Genomic DNA, 15,743 nt, shown 5'->3' on the forward strand with positions numbered 1-15,743 from the left:
TTTCTGTTCATTTCCTATGTAAACAATGTTAACGTGCACTTTAGATCGTCAAAGTTGAAAACAAACAATGAAAAGTAGCCGATATCTACAATTTTAAAATAATACATTGAGATTCTTCACATTCATAGATATTAGAGTCGAAACGCACACACAACAGGACCAAGTCCTTCCGATTGATAACGATATAAGCATCTATACTGAAGCATCCCTTGCATTGCAATAAAGACGTTGATTATCCATTAAAAAAAGTTCCTCTTTGCCATAGCAGCTTCTAAAAGCCACTTAAAAAACAAATATACTATTTCTTTCCAAAACGTCATCTTCGAGTGATTTTAAACAATTTCAACTTTTTTCCCTTGTTTTAGAAGCGTTTTGAAATGCATTGTCACATCGGCAATATTTCAGCCATATCGTGACTAAAACAGGTAACACGTTAATAATAAATAAGAATAAAATGTGTCGACAAAGGATAATATAACATTAGCATATGACAATTTGAGAGATTAAAACTGAGATAAGATAAGATAGAATAATGCTTTATTGCCCGAAAGGGAACTTTTTGTGTACATCAGAGTTAAGAACATAAGAATGCAACATTAAGACGTGAGCAAACAACAATGACATTATGTGCATAGTTAAAAATAAAAAAATAAAATTTATAAGACAAACTTCTAACCATAAAAGACAGTTTACTTCTCTTTGACTTAACATTTGGTAAAAGGTATTTACGGACAGAAGGTAACATGGGTTAGGTGTTAGGTTGAATTTTAAAGATATATGACTATTTTGGGACAATACAATATATATAACTGGGCTATAGATCGCCAACAAGTGAAGGTAGATCACCATACTACTGGCAAACAAGGACAAGTTGGGCACCGACCTGACAATTGACCCGTATTAGCATGTATGAGTGCCGCCAACTGGCGCTTGCCATTGTGAGCTAAGGGGCCCCAGGTTGTCCGCGATCAAGTGTAGAGCTACACCGACCACGTGAGAGTCTTATAAGCAATTTCATCGTCATGCACTGCACGTGAATTAGCCTACATCTGCTCTACCTTTCACAAACCAAACGGGTTTGCTCATTGCCGTGCACCGCCTACTTCTCGTAAACCCGTTATCTGCGCCGGTCCAACTCATCTTTGTTTGCCAGTAGGAACCATGAGAGCTAACAGCACGTTTGCTACCTGCACGGACCCAAGCTGGATTTACACCATCCTTCAGCCTTTGGCGATTCTGCTCAGATTTAGCCAAACAGTAAAAGGACACACAAATAATTATAAATATACTGAACTGCAAAAAAACCGTCACTCCCATTTTGAAATTGGTACTCAGTTGAATTCATACACATGTACATGTCAAAATAATTGTCGGAAAGATTTCAAAATTGACATGTTTGATAATTAATACTTAAAGACGAATTTGAGACAATGACAAGTCAAAATGACGACAGGTGGCATGTCAATGACGTGTATGGCCTTCTTGAGCGTTGACAACAGCGTTGCATCGTCTGTACATGGAGTGGATGAGACGGTTGATGAAGTCCATAGGTACTGAAGGCTATACTCGGTGATACGCCTGAGAGAGTTCAGCTGCAGTTGTCGGCCTTGGTCGCACATCATTGAGCCTCATCTGAAGTGTTCTATCGGGTTTAAGTATGGACTGAGGGCAGGCCATTGAAGAGTTTGTATGCCGTGTTGACGGAGAAAGTCTGTGGTCGTTCTGGTAATATGGGACCAATATTCTGGAACAACATAGCGAAACGATTTTGCAGGTGATGACGGACAATCTGTCGATTTTGCCTCAACGTTGTCACAGGCGGTCTTCCACTACGAGGACGGTCGGCTGTGCTTCTAGTGGCTTGGACTCGTTGCTGCAGGCGGTATATTGTTTGAACATGAACAGAAAAATAACTTGTTACATGTCTTGCAGTCTGGCCATCATTCAGTCTTCCTAAAGCTTGGTCCCTCTGTTCCCATTATAATCGTTGCATGTCGCTACTGTAGAACAGTGATTGATTCGGTGCATGTTCGGTGGCTCTTCTTATAGGGATGACACCTCTGGATGCACGTGCATTGTCAGTTTCATGAAATACGCACAAAAACCTCGTCCCATCATTACATTAGTAACTGCACTTTGACGACATGTTTTTTGTATCAAATACAGCATCTGAAACCAAATTTTTGTGAACATTGGCTACGAACCAGGTCTAGCTAAAATATAAATAGTGAAAATTAATTAACATTCAGAAGAAACATATCTGGCAAAATGTCTGGTAGGGTGACGTTTCTTTTGCGATTCAGTATATATATAATATTTTTTTAATTTTTTATATATACTAATTAAATATAATTGTATTATAATAAATACTTGAATGAAATTAGATACACATACCTTCTAGGGGGGACAACCATTTTATGCTACTTCAACCACCTTTCAAGGTATTGCCACTAACAGTCAAAAGTTATACATTCAGTCTAACAGGTTAAAACGCAATCACTAATAACAATACAAAATCAAAATTTATGAATTAACATATAATATAAATACATTTCTTTAAAAAAGTGCAATAATGAAATGAAACCTGGCATTATCGAAAAGGTCCTTCATGAATAAAGCTTTGAAATATTGATCCCTTGTGATTGAAAAATCAGTACAGTCAAGAAGGACATACTTCACCATGATTTTTATATCACACGGGATACAGAATGGAGGATCCTCACTAGGGCTGGGACGGGTAGAAAAATATGAAATCGAGTACCCGCATGTACTTACCCGAATCGGAATCGAGTACCCGCAAATGTAAGGAATACAGCGCTTCTGTCAACGTTTTGAATATTCAGTCACGATTTGACAGAAATTATTATAGAAAACCTATAATGGTGGCAATAAGACATTAAAAATGATCTCAGGCTATATAATTTACGTCTGTTTAACCAATATCAAGAGTAACACCATTACTTACGTTGCTCGTTAAAAGCTTTTCGTTCCTACTGTTACTGTAAATTAACTACTTACAGCTCTTGCGCGGATAAATTACAGTTATCAACAATAAGTTCCATTAACCGGACAATACCAAGATGTAAATGTGTGTTACGTCAATAATGAAAAAGACAAGTTATTATCTGCCCTTGTCATTACAGAGTTCTCTCCCTTTCCGGGTGCTCGATTCCTATAAATATTCCTATAAATTTCACGTAATGTATTTATTCCTACTTGGGTGTCCCACGTCTTCTGCCTTTATAGCAGCATCAGCCATAGTGTTACCAATGATTCCAACATGGCTGGACAACCAACAAAAGACGATTTCGTACTGGCCAGTGGCAAGAATGTTATGTAGTTCAATTATGCCAAGTAAAAAGTGAATGCTTACGCGACAGCGAGTCCGAACAAATGATGAATTCCTTTGATAATGTTTGGATCCAATGACAGTGGCGCTGGTAAGTGCGCCATCATCATTGTCTCTATCTGTAAATATACATATGAAGGTATTACATGTACATCGTAACTGAATATATTCTTGTTAATACTGTAACTTATTTCTTTCTGATTTCTTTAGTTTGCTTAATGCTAGGTCAACTGTTAGCTTTACTAATTGCCAAGGTGGAGAACAGAGCAACCGGAAAGGAGACATATGATTGAGTTAAATAGTAGAAGGTGAAATGTGATATTCAAACAGAGGATTAAACATACAATACTTTTTGTAGACAGGGTCGAACTTATTTGAATGTAATTGACGGGTCATCTAGGTATGTAGTGTCTCAAACTTGAACTTATTTTAGCAAGCGTTGAAAGATCCATTACCAGTTGACGAACATGTTATTTATGTCAGGGTCAAACTGATTGGAAGGTTTTATAAAACTGGAAAAGAGGACAACGACAGCGAAGAACGGTTGATAGGCAAGTTTGAATGTGGAGGGGGAAATGCTACCCAAAGTCTAACGTCTGATCACCACCAGTTGTTCCGTCCAGTGATATGCCCGATTTGGTTACACGTCCTTCATTCCAGAAGGAACTGAATGTCTAGGACGTTGAAGGTGCAAGGTTTGACCCCTTATAGTCTGAGTGGATCTTTACGGTGGGTCAATGATGCAGACGACCTCGGCCCGATGTTGTGCTTATGATTGCATCCTGCCTGGGTAACTGGGTAAGTCAAAGTGTGTATGTAATCCTCAACAGACTAGACGTAGTTTGTTTTTCTTATTCATATAATATATGTTTTCTATGTTGAGTATTTATATGAGAACAAATCACCGACATCAACCTTGTTTCTATATATTTTTTTCATAGAATTTGTTCAGCAACTGTTTCAAAACAATTCATGACGCTTGTTTATATCTTTTTACATAACACTGTCTCCAAGGCTTGCACAGTTTCAACGGGACAATAATTTTGTAGAATTATAGTTATGTTTTGGACCTTCCATTTTGAAATAATAAATTGTCAGATGTTAATGAACTTCTTGGCGGTTACCAAAGGCATTCCCGCTGGAAGAAGTCAAATCTTAAGCTGTCGTGATTCGCGGTGACAGGCACTCCCAGCCAGGTGTGGGTGTTCATGTAGCAGACGTTATATTGGAAATCCAAGTCAGCCGACTTACACCCGGCCGTGGTGATACAGGCTTCGGGACAGGATTCGTAGTTAGATGACGGACGGTTCAAAATGTCGTGATCCCCGATGACCAGGTTCTTGTACAGTGTGAAGTTACTGCTGAAGGTGGAACATTCTGAATAAGAAAGACACACATGAATGATGTTTCAGTGCTCTAATTGTGTATGAAACCCGAAACAGTATAAGAGGATTTTTGTGTATGTGTTTTTGTTGTTGCTTTTTTGCATTTGAACAAAATATTCAAAATGCAGGTTACAATGCTAACGAAGGGAAGTTGTTGAATTATCTTGTTTCAAATCTGTCATGATAAAGCAAGTGTTGTCTCCCCTTCCCTTCTATTTAAAATGCAGTACCCAAGAACATCGCTCTTTCCCTTTCAGAAGGTCTTTCTTAGGGTACTCCAGCATTTTATTTCACCAAATACATGTCTAATGGCCGTGCAAAGAGTTTTAAAACTACTTTTCAAAACATTAAACTTTTGTTGTTGTGGTATACAGTGGTGAACGGATTACCTCCCTTTCCTGAAACCATATGGCTGGGGTTTACCTACTACCCAGCAACTTCCTCTTTTGCTCAGCCATCGCTGACGTCAGACGTGTTTCGTTTCTGACAGCTTCGCTTCGCATGTATGATTTCCCTTAGCCATCAAGTAACAATAACCATCTGCATGCATTCCTTTATAATTTTTGGAGAGCGTTTTACTTTCGCCGTCGTGGAATTGCATTCAACATTCATATTTTCCGTGCTTTTTCCATTTCTGACATCAGTAGACCTATAACTGTTTGCTGGTTTGGTGCTTTTTTTATTCAAACTGGTTTCATGCACGTTTTGCCTCTCTACACTTACATTAGGTATTATATACATTCTCTACATTTTTATAATATACTTTCGAGTAAATGGTGAGATTTCACGAGATGTCGGCCATCTTTATTCCGCCATCTTCGTTTGTTTACATCCCTTACACTACATGTTTACTCCCTTCGGGAGTTTTCTATCACGTGTAAATTATATCTCTATGATTATAGTACTTATGTACAATCTATGCTTTACAATTTGTATTGCACCTATCGTTTCTTATTCAATTTGGGATGAATTTCACGATAATCAGTAACTAGCTTCCCCCTGCCTGCGTCGAGTCTAGGTCTCGTTTCGGCTGCCGGGGTTCTATGCATCCTTCTTTGAAGTTGCACCCTGATATGTATGTGTACATTATCTTCTTAATTGCCTAGACTTACATGCACTTTCTCTCTATCTCCCGAGGCCTTTTCACAATGTGTCAATTGCGGCTCGTCCCTCTCACAACAGAGCAAACACCGCCTCTGTATTAGCAGCCAGGATGCGGAGGGACACATCCTGAACGTCTAACTTGTGTCAGGCGTTCACCCCTAAGACCCAAAAGCGTCAGACGGCTGACCTCACGTTTCTGAAAAAAGCGAGGGAGGGTGGGACCAACCCAACCTCCGCCGAGTAAATCCAAGCGTAAAACGTTCGCTGAACATGCCAAGGGGTGGTAAAGATATGCTATGCGGGTCATGGTTGATGAGTCGGCCAAAGGTCTCCACAAGGAGCTCCGCGGCCATGGAGACTGTGACCAATCATCTGGGGACGAGCAGCCCTTGGCTTCGGCTGATGGTCTGCAGGGTCAAGCAGTACACTCACACATCGGGTCACAACGTCATCGAGGTAGAGACAGGTTTTGGCCTGTCTTCGGACCAGCCACTGGTACTCGCCCCCATGGTCGGGACAGGGGACCCGGACCTGTGCCCATCGACCAGCTGGATTCGGGACCTCGATACCTGACATGGCTTCGAGGGTAATGAATGGCATGCCCCTCGCTATGGCACGTCCCAATTCGCCTGGCCCCGGGTCGAGACCTCGGGCCCGATCTCCATCGGTGGCTTTGGTACAGGTGAGAGGGTCTCCCTTGGTGCCCATGGCTCCCATATCTTCTACCCCTCCTATATGAGTGGTCTCTGACTCCGCTAGTTCCCCCGGGGGCACTTTAGTGGAGTAAGACCTTGACGTGGTGTCGGGGAGGAGGAAGGGGTCGGGGAATCAGGGGAGCCTTTTCATTTTGCGACAGCGCTGAGGAAGACCCTTGCGCCCCGAGGCCCCGAGGCCCCGAGGCCCTGGTAGAAGCTACCGGGGGGAGGCGCTTGCTCCTTACCAGCCTTACCAGGTGCAGCTCTGCGTGGGACCTAGCAGCCTTTTCAGAAGAAAGGGAGGTTTGCTCCAACCTTCTTTAGCCTCTGCAGCCCGCACCCGAGGGGAATGGAGTGGACATTCTGCCCCTGACCCAGCTTGCCTTCTCCCAAAAATCCCTGTTGATAGTCCTTCTGCGTGGTCACAGTCATGGTTGCTACAGTAGATATGGTACGGAGAGGACGACTAAGAATGTATCCAATCCAGCAGCCTCTTACCCAAGCATGGGCTCACACACAGGACATCGAAACTCTGATAGAGGTTCTTCAGTGACTCTTTGCACATCTCAAGTGGTGGATCAAATTTGGCTCCCTCTTAGGGCCTAGACCTGCCACCTTATCTCTCTCAGTACAGACAGATGCGATTTTTCCGGATGGCCGGATAGGGAAGTGTGCGTGCGTGTGTGCGTGCCTGTATGTGGTGTCATGGGCAGTCTCACAGCTTCTGGCCTCTAGTGACCCGTGAAGGTCCGGGTTAGAATATTGGCCTTCAGTAACCCATGCTTGTCATAAGAGGCGACTAACGGGATCGGTTGGTCAGGCTTGCTGACTTGGTTGACACATGCCATTGGTTCCCAATTGCGCAGATCGATGCTCATGCTGTTGATCACTGGATTGTCTAGTCCAGACTCCATTATTTACAGACCGTCGCAATATAGATGGAATATTGCGGCTCACTCACTCACTCTTTCCTCTAGTCCATGAAGGAGACTTGCTTGTACATCTATGGGTTGGAACTGAGAGACAGGTTTTCATGAGCCTCAAGGACCATGTTGAGAACCTGACGGTTCGTTTCCAAATGGACAACTTACATCCCGAAGCAAGGCGGCACCGTGTCTAGCCCGCTCCTCTCAGGGGCACATAAATACTAACATCTCAACCGAATATATAGTGTGGTCTGTACAAGTTGCTGTTGAGTTGTGTCCCAAGAGTAACAATCAGAATGCATGGGCTCACTCATGTTACTCGTTCTTGCACTCATTAACAACCTCACTCACTCACGTACTCACTCTTCCACACATTGATTCACGTCATGTCAACCGTGCACGCATTGATTCACGTCATGTCAGCCGTGCAAACATTGATCCACGTCATGTCACACATTGATTCACGTCATATCACACATTGATTCACATCATGTCAGCCGTGCACACATTGATTCACGTCATATCACACATTTAGTCACGTCATGTCAGTCGTGCACACATTGATTCACGTCATGTCAGCCATAAACACATTGATTCACGTCATATAACACATTAATTCACGTCATGTCACACATTGATTCACGTCATTTCACACATTCATCCACTTCATATCACACATTGATTCACGTCATGTCACACATTGATTCGCGTCATGTCACACATTGATTCACGTCAAGTCTCATATTGATTCACGTCATATCACACATTCATTCACGTCGTGTCACACATTGATCCACGTCATATCACACATTGATTCACGTCATATCACACGTTGATTCACATCATGTCAGCAGTGCACACATTGATTCATGTCATGTCAGTCGTGCACACATTGATTCACGCCATGTCACCCATGGATTCACGTCATATCACACATTGATTCACACGATATCACACATTCTTCCACGTCATATCACACATTGATTCACGTCATGCCACACATTGATGCACGTCATGTCACAGATTCATCCACGTCATATCACACATTCATCGACGTGATATCACACATTTGTCCACGTCATATCACACATTGATTGACGTCATATCAAACATTAATCCACGTCATATCACACATTGATTCATGTCATATGACACATTGATTCACGTCATATGACACATTGATTCACGTCATATGACACATTCACCCCGGCCATATCAAACATTGATTCACGTCATGTCACACATTGATGGACGTCATGTCACAGATTCATCCACGTCATATCTCACATTCATCGACGTGATATCACACATTGATTGACGTCATATCAAACATTCAACCACGTCATATCATACATTGATTCATGTCATATGACACATTGATTCACGTCATATGACACATTGATTCACGCCATATGACACATTCACCCCGGCCATATCAAACATTGATTCACGTCATGTCACACATTGATGCACGTCATGTCACAGATTCATCCACGTCATATCACACATTCATCGACGTGATAGCACACATTCATCCACGTCATATCACACATTGATTGACGTCATATCAAACATTCAACCACGTCATATGACACATTGATTCATGTCATATGACACATTGATTCACGCCATATGACACATTGATTCACGTCATATGACACATTCACCCCGGCCATATCAAACATTGATTCACGTCATGTCACACATTGATTCACGTCACGTCACACATTGATTCATGTGATGTCACACATTGATTCACGTCATGTCACTCATCCACACATTGATTCACGTCATGTCACTCATCCACACATTGATTCACGTCATGGCATTCATCCACACATTGATTCACGTCATTTCTTTCATCCACTCATTGATTCACGTTATGTGACTCATCCACACATTGATTCACGTCATGTCATTCATCCACAGACAATGATTCACGTCATGTCACTCATCCACACATTGATTGATGTCACTCATCCAGACACTGATTCACACCATGTGTCTGATCCAAACACCTAATTACCCATAAACTGATTCCCCTAACGCATGCATTATCTAAACAAGGACAGATTTTATCGATCTCTTTCTCATTCAACATACCAGTGAGGATGCGGCAGATGTCTCCGTCCGGGCCGTAGCCAACGTCACATCTGCAGACTCCGTCGTTACAGTGGGAGTTAGGGAGGGATACACAATCCACCTTTAGCTCACAGTCTGACCGCACCTTGGCCAACGCTGAATTTTAAGAAACAACACATTCTGAAACATAATGCTTCTGACACAGTTAGGCTTTTTTTTTCATTTCGATCGTGAAAGTTTTTATTCAAGCTCAATCCAATTACAACTTTACATACAAAACAATGGAGAAAATCTCAGACAGTGATGAAAAGAGAATATCCGAGAGCTTCCCGAGAGCAGCATTAATACTGGCAAGGGACACAAGCAAAACATGCAAGGTCGCTTCATTTAAATAATAGAACACATCACTAGATTTTATTTTGGGGACAAGAGTATTTTTCTGCACACTGCCTTTAGCCGGCCCGCTTAATAGCTCTCTTATATTGGTTGGTTGGTTTGTTGTTGAACGCCGCAATATTCCAGCTATATGGCGGCAGTCTGTAAATAATCGAGTCTGGACCAAACAATCCAGTGATCACAGTTGGGATTAGATGACCTTTCTTATTCAAGTGAGCGAGTCTGACCACCCGATCCCCTTAGTTGCATGGGTTACTGAAGATCAATTCTAACCCGGGTCTTAACGGGAAAGCTCTCTTATAAATTTTACGGGCCGTAATAAACATTGTGTGGTTTCTATCAGATGTATTTTAGCCAAAAATACGCTTATGTGTATGATATTGCTTTTTGCCGTTATACAAGTTTGACCAAAGTCTAGATTACTTTTACAACCGTTACTTTAACAGCAGATGGTAATTTTCCATACAGTGACAAGAGATATGCTTGCACATGTTCAAGTTGTACATTGCAATTTGATATCATAAGAGTTCGATGGAATCAGAATGAATGGAAAATTCAGAGTCTTTGTCAATGTTGCACTTATTGGTTTTAGTGTGAAAATGTACATATTCCATGTTACTATCATTTTCTAAACGCGTTCAGTCCTTTTCAAAAGTAAAGTAAATGTAAACTCTACAGTACAGCGATCTTCAGATAATACGTTACCACTTTTAGCTGTTTACAAAGTATCAAGTACTGTATAGAAGCCTTTTCCCTAAAAAGAAGAACAATTCTAAGACGATTTCCTAAAAGATCAAAGGCGCCGACGGTTTCGCCATTCTATCAGTTGATGAAGAACACTTTTTCTTTCATTACGTCACACTGTATTGACACCTCGCCATTCTCGTCTGCCCCCTCGTAATGAAACGTACCCTTGGTAACCGACGTCACGATGCATGTCAGTTGTCATCGTCTCGTACAGTCTCCTATAGTAAACTACTCCATACCACCCTGTTTCTTGGTTTGCAGTTGCTTCACTCGGCTAACATCACTGGTGGAAACAGTACGTTTAACTTTTTTGACGTTGTTTTAAGATCTTAATTAGTGGGAATACCAATTAATATGGTAACGCTCGCAGACTAAGCCTATGTAAACAGTCCCACAATGCTTCCGTGGAATGTCGCGTGACGAGTCAACTTTGTCTGGATTTACTGTTCTAAATGTACGTCGGTAGTAGAGTTCACACTGCCAAATGTGGTTTACGATAATCACAGACGTAACTAAAATAATGTAGAGAAGATATTGAGCGGAACGTCAACCGTCTTCAAACTGTTTATCGTAGGTGTTCACAGCAAGTTACGTCTGGGAGGGCGGGGCGGCGTAGACACGTCACTGGAAGATACCGTCGCTTTTCTGCTTGCTTTCTGCCTAGATTAATTCCTGTGTGAGTGAGTGAGTGAGTGAGTGAGTGTTTGTGTGTGAGTGAGTGAGTGTGTGTGTGTGTGTGTGTGTGTGTGTGTGTGTGTGTGTGTGTGTGAGAGAGAGAGTGTGTCTTCTTTACTACACCGTACATGAAGGTAGAGCGAACTCTATATCTTAAGTATTATGCTTAAATGCAAAATTTTATAAACACCATTAATTGCATTGTGAGACGAGAGGGGCGTATCCATTAAACTACCAAGGGAAGTATGTCTACAATTTAACAGGTTATATGGTTTTGTTATGCTATACCTATACAATATCTATACCCTGCAAAAATATGAATTTTTCATGTTCGCATGCATCAAGGGTGACATAGAACGGCCAAACAATTCGGAAGAGTGTTGGAAATGCAAAAACGCAATCACGTGGGAACAAACCAACATGGATTGACCGTACAACATTGACTATTAGGAAATGAAAACGATGGGGTTTCATTTATCTTTTATCACCTTTGTACATCACGTGAAAATTGATATCATGCCCAGACTGGCAGAAGCTCAACGCAATAGCACCATCGGCGGACTGCAGACAGGTGACTCGGGTTCGGCCATATCCAGGTTTCGCCGCGTACCGTCAAGCACCTTTACAGGACACTGTAAACGTTATCAGACGTTGTGAACAACACCGAACCCACCCGGATCCGGTCGACCAAGTGTCACTACAGCGCAGGAAAGTTTTTTTTGACTTACGACCGCCTATATAGTTACAACAATGCCGGGATCGTGTAGGGTGTCAGTAAATATAGCCAGGAACCATCTAGGCCCCACAGGTTTTAGCCCGAGTCGACGAGTTCGAGCATGGCCACAACAGCGATGGAGACATGATAGGTTTAGTAACGAATCTTTTGTTGCGTCACCGTACAGACAGAAGACGTCGTGTTTACAAGCATGGTGGAGAACGTTATGCTCGAAACTGCATACAGGATGCGGTCACGTGTAATGATGTGGGCTGCTATTTCCAATCCCGGCAGACCAAAGTTCGTACATGTCCACGAAACGAAGGAACAGTATTTACCAAATGTACTTTACGTTAGAAAATAAACGTTTAATCCGGCGGCCATATGAACAAGGTATCATCTGGCTGTCAGATTTATACACGTTTAAAGGGGTGCTAAAATAGACGGACACTTATCTGTGTAGTCACATGTGTTTCACAGGTATGCAAATGTGTACCATATCATGATTTTCAATCGTAGAATATTTGTTGTTTTTAATGATCGCTGAAACCCGGCACAATCGCCAGCGGCTGAAGGGATGGTGTAAATCCAGCTGGGGTCCATGCAGGGACCGTAGTGTGGTGATCTACCTTCAGTTGTTAGTGATCTATAGCCCGTTTTTATTTTGTATCGTCTATTGTGATTTCATTTTACGATAGCGTACTAGTTTTAAATTTATATCTGTGATGCTCTAGTATTTTTACTGTCCTTCGGTGACAGGTTTTTTACGTTCTAAATTTATTGATTCTAATATTGATGTAAATTAAATTATTCTCGTCATGATATGGCTGAAATAATGCCGATGTGACGCTAAATATTAACTCACTCACTCACTCACTCATGATTTTCAAAGTTGTTTTATACAAATTCACATTAAGAACAACATTCAAAACAATAACCCACCGTTGAAAGAGTCGACGCCCTGCAAGACTCACTACAGAGTCACATAATCCTTAGGACACTACGGGTTAAGCGAGAGCTTGATGATTGAACGACTCCCCAAAGCTCAAAATATTTTGTAACACACCCAAAATAAAACTTAAACATGGATTACGAGGCAGACAAGCCAACGACCATTGGGATTTCTGAACATGAATGAAAATAAATGAACCTGAATGTGTTGGGATGTGAAGAAATGGATATCCCAACAGTGTGGATAATGCGTCCTTGAGCGTGTTAAACGAAGAAAACGAGCAACTAACTGTATTTCAATACATGCGGTATAATTTGGTACCAGCCAATGCATTTTTCAACGAAACATTAAAACAGGATGGTGTACTTTGGATACCAAGAAGAATACTGAACTTAACATATGTGTATCCATTTTTGTCGTGCAAGAATTACATTCACACTGATGGCACGATGCGTCTATGAATAGTACAATGGCCCGTATTAGTTTATTTGTTTACCGTGACATTTAGGTGCAGTCAAAAGAAAATCACATTTTGAATCTCTACCATCTTAGCGGCGGACACCGACCAGGGTGAACTTCCCAGTTGTTTCACTCGATATATTGAAAACGTTTATGTTCAGTCTGAGGAAATTCAATTATTAACACAGCAAAGTGAACCTTGAACTGGATAACCCTCGTTAGGATGAGAAAGCCACAATAACTCGGTGCGCCTAGTGGCAGCAAGAGTTGTATACTCCCCAGGGAGTTGAGACTGATAATACGATGTGCTGCCGTTGAGATTGACATCCAATGATCGAGAAAAACATACCAGAGCCTTAAGCATGCACTAGTTGCAATAAATAATGATAAATGATAGAAAAATAATGAGATGCCTACAGAATCGTTTGCTCAAAATCAGTACATGTTCATTGTCCTTAAACATACGAACAATTTCAATTACTTACGCTTATTGGTTTGAAAGAGCTGATACCCATGGGCGTTCGTTGACACAACGCTGGATCCCTCAAACCGTTCCCGTAGAGCCACGCAAACTGGTCCCGAAAGACTGAAGTGGAAGCTGACGCAATACTTTTCCTTCAGACACTCAAACATACATTCAGGCTTGGTCAGATTGTTTACAGTCCACATTTCCGACTGGGAAATTTTCTTGTCATTATAAGTATCAAGTTTCTTTGCAGAAAAAGGGTCGCATGTTTCAGTTACAGCAAGAGTTGGCAAAACCAGAAATAGAAATGTTCCTCTCATCATCGGTCGATCTCTGAAAAGTTTCAACAGAAAGATCAAATTGTATTGGATTCTTCAGTAAGCACCCTTAACACACACATGCATTATCGATTGTCGATGTTTGAAACGTAATGTCGTCTCCTCGCTGACTTTCCTTCTTTTAAGATGCAGCAGCTTTATAAATATCGGCCGAACAAAAGACGAAGCAAATGGTGCATACTGAGATGTGTGTGCTTGTGGGAGTCAACAGATGAAGTGTCAAGGGTTTGCCGTCGTCTTTTTTCTTTGTTCAATCGAATAAGAATCACGTCTCCTGTGAACGCCTGCATTTAATTACTTGGAGCAGTCAGCCTCGCTGTGTGCGTTGGTCCCAAGGTTTATGTGATATACATTAGATAATGCATAGAGAATACTTCCCGCTATTCAGCCCAACTTTTCAAACCGAAACATGAGTCTCATTAACCCATACAGACAATGACCTACTTTTCAGCCGATCCGAATTTTCCAGTGTGAAAGTCACAAACAACCATGGTTACATTGAATTACAATTCCTTGTGTCATACGAAAATGGCATTAACAAGTGACTTTTAATTTTAAACTTTAATAACATCGTATTTCTTATTTTATGGCGAGGTGTAGGCAGCATGACCTTAACTTAGACATCACAGATTGCCCCAGTTTGATGAGGTCGTGAAATGATTCACAATACATCTGGCTTACTGGTTACACCTGTTATGTGTTTTTTTGCGCTTATCCAGTGTAGTTCTGTAACGCACAATGTGATTGACATAATATCAAGTCCGTACCTGACCGCAACATTTTTCTAGCGACAGGGCCTCGTTTTCAGATTTCCACGATTTCCAGGTTTCTGTTTGTCAGTGCTCGCTGAACGACAGAGCACGCTGCACGACATGTTTGCAAGGATTGTAGTGTTGCAATATACAAGTGCTTAGATGTACCAAATAATACTGATTAATATTTATGTGTCGAGTTAAATGAATCGGTCTCAAAATTACTGACTGGTTATTGTACTAATATGAGCTATAGGAAGGAACCCAGTCAACAGGAAACGAGCCTGTTGTGTAATCAATGTTTTGACTTGTTCTGAACCAACATTATCTCATGTGCAATCTGAACCACTCATCCTCAGTCATGTTTGGTAAGTTATGGATAATGTGCATGATAGTGCTTGTATGATTAAAAGGGCAATTCCACGGGACAGGTTGTTGGTTTTGTTATCGTTTGTTCCCGTGGGTAGTTGGGTGACATCCCATTATTCTTGACTTGTTCGCCACCTCTGCCACGCCACCAGAAAGCGCAACTGATAGTATTACTGCGTATACTCACGTTGATCAACAAAGAGATAAAAACAGCTTCGTCTTGAATTATTAGGGAAACGTAGTAATCTTAGAGACCCCTGATATTTCAGGCATTTTACAAAATGGCTTCAGGTTGAAGCCTTCATCATGTGCCCACCTAGTTTATTATTATAA

The sequence above is a fragment of the Haliotis rubra genome, unplaced genomic scaffold (genome assembly GCF_003918875.1).
Source record: "Haliotis rubra isolate DU_JTF1 unplaced genomic scaffold, ASM391887v1 Scf841, whole genome shotgun sequence".
In the NCBI taxonomy this organism is placed as follows: Eukaryota; Metazoa; Mollusca; class Gastropoda; order Lepetellida; family Haliotidae; genus Haliotis; species Haliotis rubra.